At 40.1% G+C, this 8000-nt stretch overlaps 1 long non-coding RNA gene across 1 annotated transcript in view; it reads left to right on the top strand.

The window, feature by feature from the left end:
* The first annotated feature begins 2443 nt into the window (after positions 1 to 2443).
* Positions 2444 to 8000, top strand: part of LOC126409021 (uncharacterized) — a 14398-nt gene continuing 8841 nt past the window's right edge. The window contains exon 1 of the long non-coding RNA XR_007571989.1: positions 2444 to 2542. This is a non-coding gene — a long non-coding RNA (uncharacterized LOC126409021). The remainder of the gene's footprint in view (positions 2543 to 8000) is intronic.

The raw sequence follows: 8000 nt of genomic DNA, 5'->3' as shown, positions 1-8000 counted from the left end.
TGTTTTATGAGCTTGCTGTAAGGATATCTATTTCTTACTATACAGCTATCTTCCAAATTAATAAACTTCACTTTTTTATTTTTACTTTGGGTTCGGAGGGGCTCCAGAAATTCTATATTTCTTAAACATTCTTTTGCCTAAATGATCAGAGGTGATTCCAGAGCCACAGATCAGTTACAGCATGAATGTGGTGGAGCCTGTAGAAAACAACAAAAACACAGAAGCAGAGGTAACTGTGCCCTAGTGACATTTAAATCAATGTGTCTGTCAATGAATTTAGAGTGAGTCTGCTTCCCAGCATATCTATCGGATCCATCAGGTCTGTTTGAATGCCCTCGTCCCACAGGAGGGAGGGAGGGAGGCAGATAAGTGGGGTGGGGGGAGGCAGGAGCTCTGAATGGGACTGGCTTCATTATCTCCTGCAGAGAGTGTATAACAAAGTTTGTACTGACATCTGGTTCAGCCTCAGTTCTTCTCACTGCCCTCTGGCTATGTTTCTTCCTAGATAAACATGAATACCTCAGGATAGACACAGATACACGCCACCACTGAGATTAGTTTACACATTGAATACACACAGCCAGTGGAGCCAGGTCAGTGAAGTCCAGCTCTGTGGTCTGGACTGACAGGAGCACAGAGTTGCTTTCTATCACTGATTCATGGTCATCCCACCTGCAAAGACCTCTCAGTAATGTCCCATTGATATCATGTAATATTTGCAGCTGATAGTGTAACAAAACTATTAACTGTCCTCCCAAGAACAACACCACCAGGCATAGTCTTTGTCTTGTCCATGGCTAGCAAAAGAGGAATTCAGGTGACATCAGGGAGTGAACTCGAGGGGAGCCAGATGGAGCTTCGTTCGTCTTAATAAAACATAAGCTCCCCTGAAAACATGATTTTTGAAATTTTTGGGGGGGGTCTCTAAAATATTGACAATAGGCTTTTTTGCCATGTAATTCTATTTTTCTGTATCTTCGTCATCATGGATCATGCATAAGGCTATTATTGATGTATGATTCATGCATGAGGGTGATTCATCACTAATTCAAATGAATAAAGGTACTGCATGCATTCCTTCTTGCCATTACCATCAAAGCATGGCATAGCTGCAGGTCCATTTACCATAAAGATATGTCAAAAAAAGTGTGTTTATTGGCTTGGTTTTGCTATATGACCAGTCCATGTCTTATTTGTGCCGATAAACTATAGTTTATGTATTACATTACTCTCCAGAGTATACTGTGCCCTGCTTTAGTTGGCCATATATACTGCATTATTTGGTTTTGACACTCATGTGGAGGTTTGATGTGGTCATTAACTGACTGACTGATTTCTACCATTGTTTTTCCCCGTTAAAGGGTTTTTTGGGGGGAGTTTTCCTTATCCGCTGCGAGGGTCCTAAGGACAGAGGGATGCTGTAAAGCCCTGTGAGGCAAATAATGATTTGTGATATTGGGCTTTATAAATAAAATAAAATTGATTGATTGATTGATTGATTGATTGATTGATTGATTGATTGATTGATTGATTGATCAGTATGTATCAGATGTTCACAAGCCCCCCTCCCCTTCCAAAAAAGTACTCTCCCTGAGAGCCATGGTGTAGTATTCTACAGTGAAAAAAAGTCCAGCACTGTAAACCCCAATTCGCTCACTCAACTTAATTTTTTTTTTAAACAGCTTGCACTTAAAACTTTTAGTTTGGTACAATACAGTAACATATAAGTTCTGAGTACACCAGACACAAAACACACATGACCTGTTGTTTGAGCATTTCATTCTATGTCATATGAACATAAACACATTGAGTACACTTTCACAGTATTTATAATTCATAATAATTTTTCATGATTTTGCTGAACCGTGTAAATTTTTTGCGGTGAGCTTAGATTTCTTGACCCCTAGGAGTAGGCAAAGAGATGATTTCTTAACTTGAAAGTGTTCATGAATTCACTTCAGTACAACTTCATTCAAGGCACTCCAGCATTTACACAGGCGGGAAGTCAGTAACTGTGTATACGACTTAACTCATGGTGCAAAATGTCTTTTACCACAACATTAACTGTAACCCATTAGAACCAGTGTGAAATACAAAAACATGCATTACTGCGTAATGGGTAACCTGAGTGATATAGAACACATTTAAACAAAGTTTTCTTTTTCTTATGGCCTTAAACACATTGTCTCACAGCATGCTGGGAAACTCCTTCCATTTAGCCCCAACACACCACAATATGTTAAATGCACAACAATAGTGTGCCCTAAATCAATTAGGCCAAATCGGCTTTATAAATTTTAGTCAAATTTAAGCAACTCTTACCTTTCTTGCATTTCACACAGCAATTGAACATCCACAGCTCCCGCCTCCCTCCAAAGTCCCATCCCCCTCCTCCTGCAACTCCACCTCCCTCTAAAACCATATGAGAATGGTATAATCATGAGTTTTTACCTCTGGTGGAATTCACTTACATTTTAATGTGCCATCAGCTTATTAATAGCATTTTAACCTAAACAAAGAAAAGCATAACATTTCCAGAAAGGTAAGTGCTGCTTTAACTAAAAAAAAATATGTCAAGCTCACAAGGGATATATTTTTGTGTCAAGTAAACATGAAGTTTTTGTGTCATTTTGGGCATTGTGTAGACTTAAAAATTTCAGACTTTAAAATTTTGTGTCATGGATGAATTGGGGTTTACAGTGAGGAGGTCAGGGTGGTTGGATTGGTTGACAAAACATGAAAATCACTATTTTATTCAACAATAGAAGTTGATTGTGTTACTTTCAATCTCAAGAGGAGAAATTTTGTGTTCTTGTTGTGTAGTACCATCTTAATGCCAAATTATGAGGTGGAGAGCAACAAAACAAAAGGTGGTAGAAAAACATTAATTTCTCTTGTATTAAGATGTTTTATGAATCTATGACATTATTGTTAGTATCATCTTGACAAGCAGCGTTGTTGCAATGTGACCTTGACAGCAGAGTGGGCTTTGTGTGTCGGTGATCTGCTGCAACAGCTATCAGTGACAGCTAATTCAAAGCTCCTCAATCCAAACTAAAGGCAGCTCTGATAAACTCTGCCTTACTCAAAGGATTATTGACCTCCTCAGTGGTGTATAATGAGGTGCCTGCGTGACAAGATAATTGTTTCTCCTCTGCTGTATGTTTTAAAGAAAGGACACTGATTTGGTCTGGTGGCAGACGTTAATGTTGTGTATTATTGATACTGGCAAGGGCACTATAGCGAAGCATCAGTTCCAGATAAATGTTTCAGAGTCTGCGTGTGCTCACTGGATCAATAGAATCTGACAGTTGGAACAGACTGACAATGTTGAGATTATGCTTCTTCATTCTTTAATCACTACTAGTCAAGATGGTGACCACTCACAGATTAGTTTGGTTTTCTCAAATTAGAAACAAACTTAAAGGAGCTGTATGTGACATTCACAGCATTTCTGTGTTTCAGAGTTCTAAGGCAGGATTGCCTGCACATGGCTCTCACCATGGATATGGTTGAGCTGGCAGCTATCAGCTAACGGTGCTAATATCTCAAACAATGCTAACAATGGTAACGATGCTGACAGAGCCTACAGTGTTAACATGTGGGGTGGGTGGAAAGCATAGGGTGGGCCTTATGTTTCCGTGCTGCTGCCGTTTCGTAATCTTGGGTCATTACCACCAGCAGCAGTGGTGGAGATCAGCCATAGACTGTATAAAAAACATGGAGGATATGACAGGTCCCCAGTGGTGAGGCCACTTCATGGGGGCTGGCTCCACTGTAGGACTTAAACCTCAAACTAAAAACTCAAAGTACATGTTAAATACATTTTTTCGAAAGATGGTTTCTGTCATTTTAGGCAGTTCTTACCATGCAAATCTTTGTTCAAGTGTTTATTTTACTGATAAATTTTGTTTTAATTAGTTATGTTTTACTACAAAAAGGGGATATGACATCACGATTGGCAGCTGTGTGTGCCAATCAGTGTGCTCGTGACTGGTTTGGGTGAGTGTTTGGGTGGGAACTTAACACCGCAGAGATCGCTACTGCGCAGACACTGGCTGACTATGGCAGACTATGCCATTACTCTACTATATCTTTATATAGCAAATAGTGGTTTCCTGCTATATATAGACAAAAGGAGCGTGACAACAGGTCTGTAGATCAAATAAACCTATATTTACTCACTTTGGGTTAGGTTGCTATGCACTTGAAGTGTACAGTGTTACATGGCTGATGTAGACAGCTGTGTTGATCAGACCTGAAGCATGTCTGTTTTGTCGGACACATGTAAGACAGAATAGTGAAAAATGTGGTTGTGTTTGGGGTTTACAGCCTGTTACATTCACATGGATGCACAGTAAAAAAAAAATGCAATGGGGGTTTAATTATTCAAGCTGAATAAAGGAACACACAAGTTAAAAAGAGCATTCTGCAACTGGACTTCTAACTGTGTCTAACTGTTGCCACTCAAACCCCTTATCCACCAAATTAGTGCTGGTTCTTGAACAGTTCCCTTTCAACATTCTTGGAACCTTGGTGCTATCTGGCAAACCAGCCTGCGTTTTCACCAGTTTTGCGTGGAACCATTGTAATAAAGGATGTGTCTGTGTTCATGGCAGTAAACAGTAGTAGCAAATCGTGGATAGCATTGATAACCTGTGAACTTTTTTTCTGTCACAGATATTATTTTTTACCCGAAGAATAAGCATGAGACAGCTACACACTCTTTTTTGTTTGATGATTTCTCACTTGACTTCTCCAATACTGCCTTCTTCATCCTATCTTTCCAACTTGTAGAATATGACACGCCCACTGGTATCATCATGATTTACACATCAGGTCAAGGAAAAACTGCTGCTTTTTGGTTTTAGCTGGTAACCAACTTTTTGGTTTTGGAACCAATTCATTGGTGACAAAAACAACAATTTTACCTGCTGGAGGAGCTGCTGGTCTTCCACTCCCTTGATTGGTAGTTTGTTTGTGTCATGGTGTGACTTATATGAATCTGAACTAACCGTTTAAAACACGGAAGTCACGCCATTACACAAACAAACTATCTGATTGAGGCAGTGACAGACCAGCAACTCCTGTGTTCAGTGACATAAAATTACTGAGGGGAGCATAAATACATTTCAATTTGGATTAACTGCAGGAGATGTGTGAGATTTTGTATCTGGATGTTTTGATGTGGTTTTGCTGTTGTTAAATGCAGACTGCTATGACTGCTTCAATTCATCAAAACATTTCTCCACTTTTGGATTCTTCTCTCACTATGGAGGCATGAAAGAAAAAATGTTTTCTTCACAAATTCAATGTAACACAGGATGAGTAATCAATATACAAATGATCATTTGGAGCAGTGAAGTATTCCTTTTGATGGTGAGCATGCTTTTTCATTTCGTGCACCAACCTTGTGGAACAATCTTCCTATTGGTAGGCCTATTAGGCAGGCATGTTCAGTTGATGTATTAAAAGCAAAGCTAAAGACTCATTTGTTCACTGTTGTCTTGATTTGAGCTCTATAGCAGAAATGGTTTGTAATTGTTTGTGTTACTATTTGCTAGTACACGGTACATACAGTAGTGTTGTGCAGTTAATGTGCTAACTGGCTAACTAGTGTCTTCAATCCACCCATGGTCTTCAAGTTTCCCCTTTTGAATGACAGTTACAGACTACCTGCTGCTATGGAGAATCATTTCCTCTCACACAGGCGCAGGACATACATGCCAGTCGGCCGTTGGCTGTAGTCTTTGTAGCGTGCTCAAGAGCCAAGGCACAGGTGACATGAGGCGACGCAACAGTCGGCCTTAGTCACTACTACTTCTTTGATGTCTGGGCCTTTAGATCTGGATTAGTAGGGGCCTGCCACACATACAATTAGGTAGAGAAGGCCGTTATCAGGCCATAAAAATTAAACTTTCTGCCATGTAGGGCTTTCATGGGATTTTCTCCCATGTGCAATAAGGTCCGCATATGGTGGTGGATGGGTCAAACACAGCACTTTGACCCAGGAAACTGAGTTTGCCCAGCCATGATCTTTTTCTAAACCTAACCATGTTGTTTGTACAACAATTGAGAGTCCATGTTTGTCTGGTGTTTAATGCATTCCACTTCATTCCAGTTGCTGGTGAACATGTCTGTGTCATTGTTTTCTAAATGCTGTTTTCCACAATTCCCAGTGTTCTCCAAACAGTTTCTGACATTTTCAAATAAATCCACCCCAAATATTTTTTTTCAGATAACATACAGAGATGGAAAGCACCAGCATGGCATGGATAGAAGGCCAAACAGAGAGAATAAGAGACATGTCAGTTTAACTACATTTAGGTACAGAGCCAATGAAGCTGGCTGCCTGTGACATTATCTGCCTGATGGCACTGAACACAAAAGACACAGGGTGATGGGAGGGAAGGAGCTGAGGAGGAGGGAGGGTATTTGGATGGTTTTGGGGGGATGGTTGGGGGTAAGGGGGGTATCTTAAACTGGTGGAGCATGGAGAGAGGGGGTGCAGGAAAATGGCATATTGGTTGCCAAATAAACATGACAGCTGGCTCACTCCCAGATTTACTGTGTCTCAGCATCCAAATATTACAGTCTTGTTGGGCATACTCATAAGTACCTTTAAATTTAAATGTTTTGTTTAACATATGATATATAGTGAGACAAATGAAGCAAAGTGTTTGATTGTATTCTTCTTTTTTGTTTTTGTTCTTCTATTTTTCAGTCACCATTATAATAATTAATAACACAAGAACACAGAGCTGCAGGGATTTTTTACAACAAAAAAGTCATTTTCCTGGTGAATGCAGCCTTGCCAATTTCATTTCCATTTTATGTCTATCTTAAAGTCTGTGTAACAGGGAGCTCCTCTGGTGGGCAGGGCTCCAAAGGTACCAATTGGAGGTGTCATGTGGAATCATTTCATTACACTGGGTGAGGGAATTAACCTTGACGTTCAGTAGCAGGGCTGTAATTTAGGATTCACAGTGTTAAAGAAGATTGCCTGTCAGGTTTGATCCAGTGCCAGCTTTTTACTTTACATATACTCCAGGGTTTCCATCTACCATTCAGTGTTTGAGAGCTGCTTGAGGTAAAATTTGGTACACTGGCGAACACAAAAGTCCTTTATGTTCTGTCTTTAGGAGATCTTGTTTCAATAAAACGTGTGTTTTATACCTGAATCAGATTTGATAAAGAGACTAGATCTGCAAAAGTCAGGTGAGAGTTGACAATGGAACTCTTCTTTCTAGAATAAAAACACTTGACATGAATGATGAAGCTCTTGGACGATCAGCACTGTATGTGTAAAAAGGGGACCCCAGGCTGAAGTTTGTGGGTACCTTAAGCACCATTTCCACCAAGCAGTCCAGTATGGTTCAGTTCAGTATGGCTGCACTACACTACCATGTCTTGATGCCCAATTCCGATTTGTTGCCTATATCCGATTTTTCCTGACTGCTGTTTACATGTTCTATTCACCTTATTTTTCACGGAAACACGGAGGCAAAACAGAATGCAGCCAGCTTCCGTTTTTTTGTGCGACACTTCCGGTCCAGCACTCTTGACCACTGTGTAAATGTCCCACGGTATTTGCTACAGTGACATTACTGCGTGCATGGAAATGTTTACATTACTGAGAGCAATTTTAAGGACTAACTTTAAATATTTTAAGTAAATCGTTAAAGAATAAATCACCTGGAAAGCTGGCGCTGCTCCACATAATTTAAAAGGAAACTTAGCCTACACAGAGCGGTGGAAATGTCCGTGCAGCTGCAGACGGGTGAGGCTGGATGGTTGATGTGTACATGCTGATTCGGGTGCTATCAGAGCCGATCCGCGCATCACTATGGCTTAATAATCAACTCAGTCAATAAAAACAACCCGTCCTGTGTTAGGAGTGTATGTCGCTGACAGAAAGAAAGAAAGAAAGAAAGAAAAAGAAAAAAAAGATAGAAAAGCAGTGTACACCTCACATATTTATTTCTCACAGTTGCGCACAC

Source organism: Epinephelus moara, chromosome 21 (genome assembly GCF_006386435.1).
Source record: "Epinephelus moara isolate mb chromosome 21, YSFRI_EMoa_1.0, whole genome shotgun sequence".
NCBI lineage: Eukaryota > Metazoa > Chordata > Actinopteri > Perciformes > Serranidae > Epinephelus > Epinephelus moara.
Note: the sequence above shows the minus strand (reverse complement) of the source record. Positions and strands in the feature narration are given on the sequence as shown.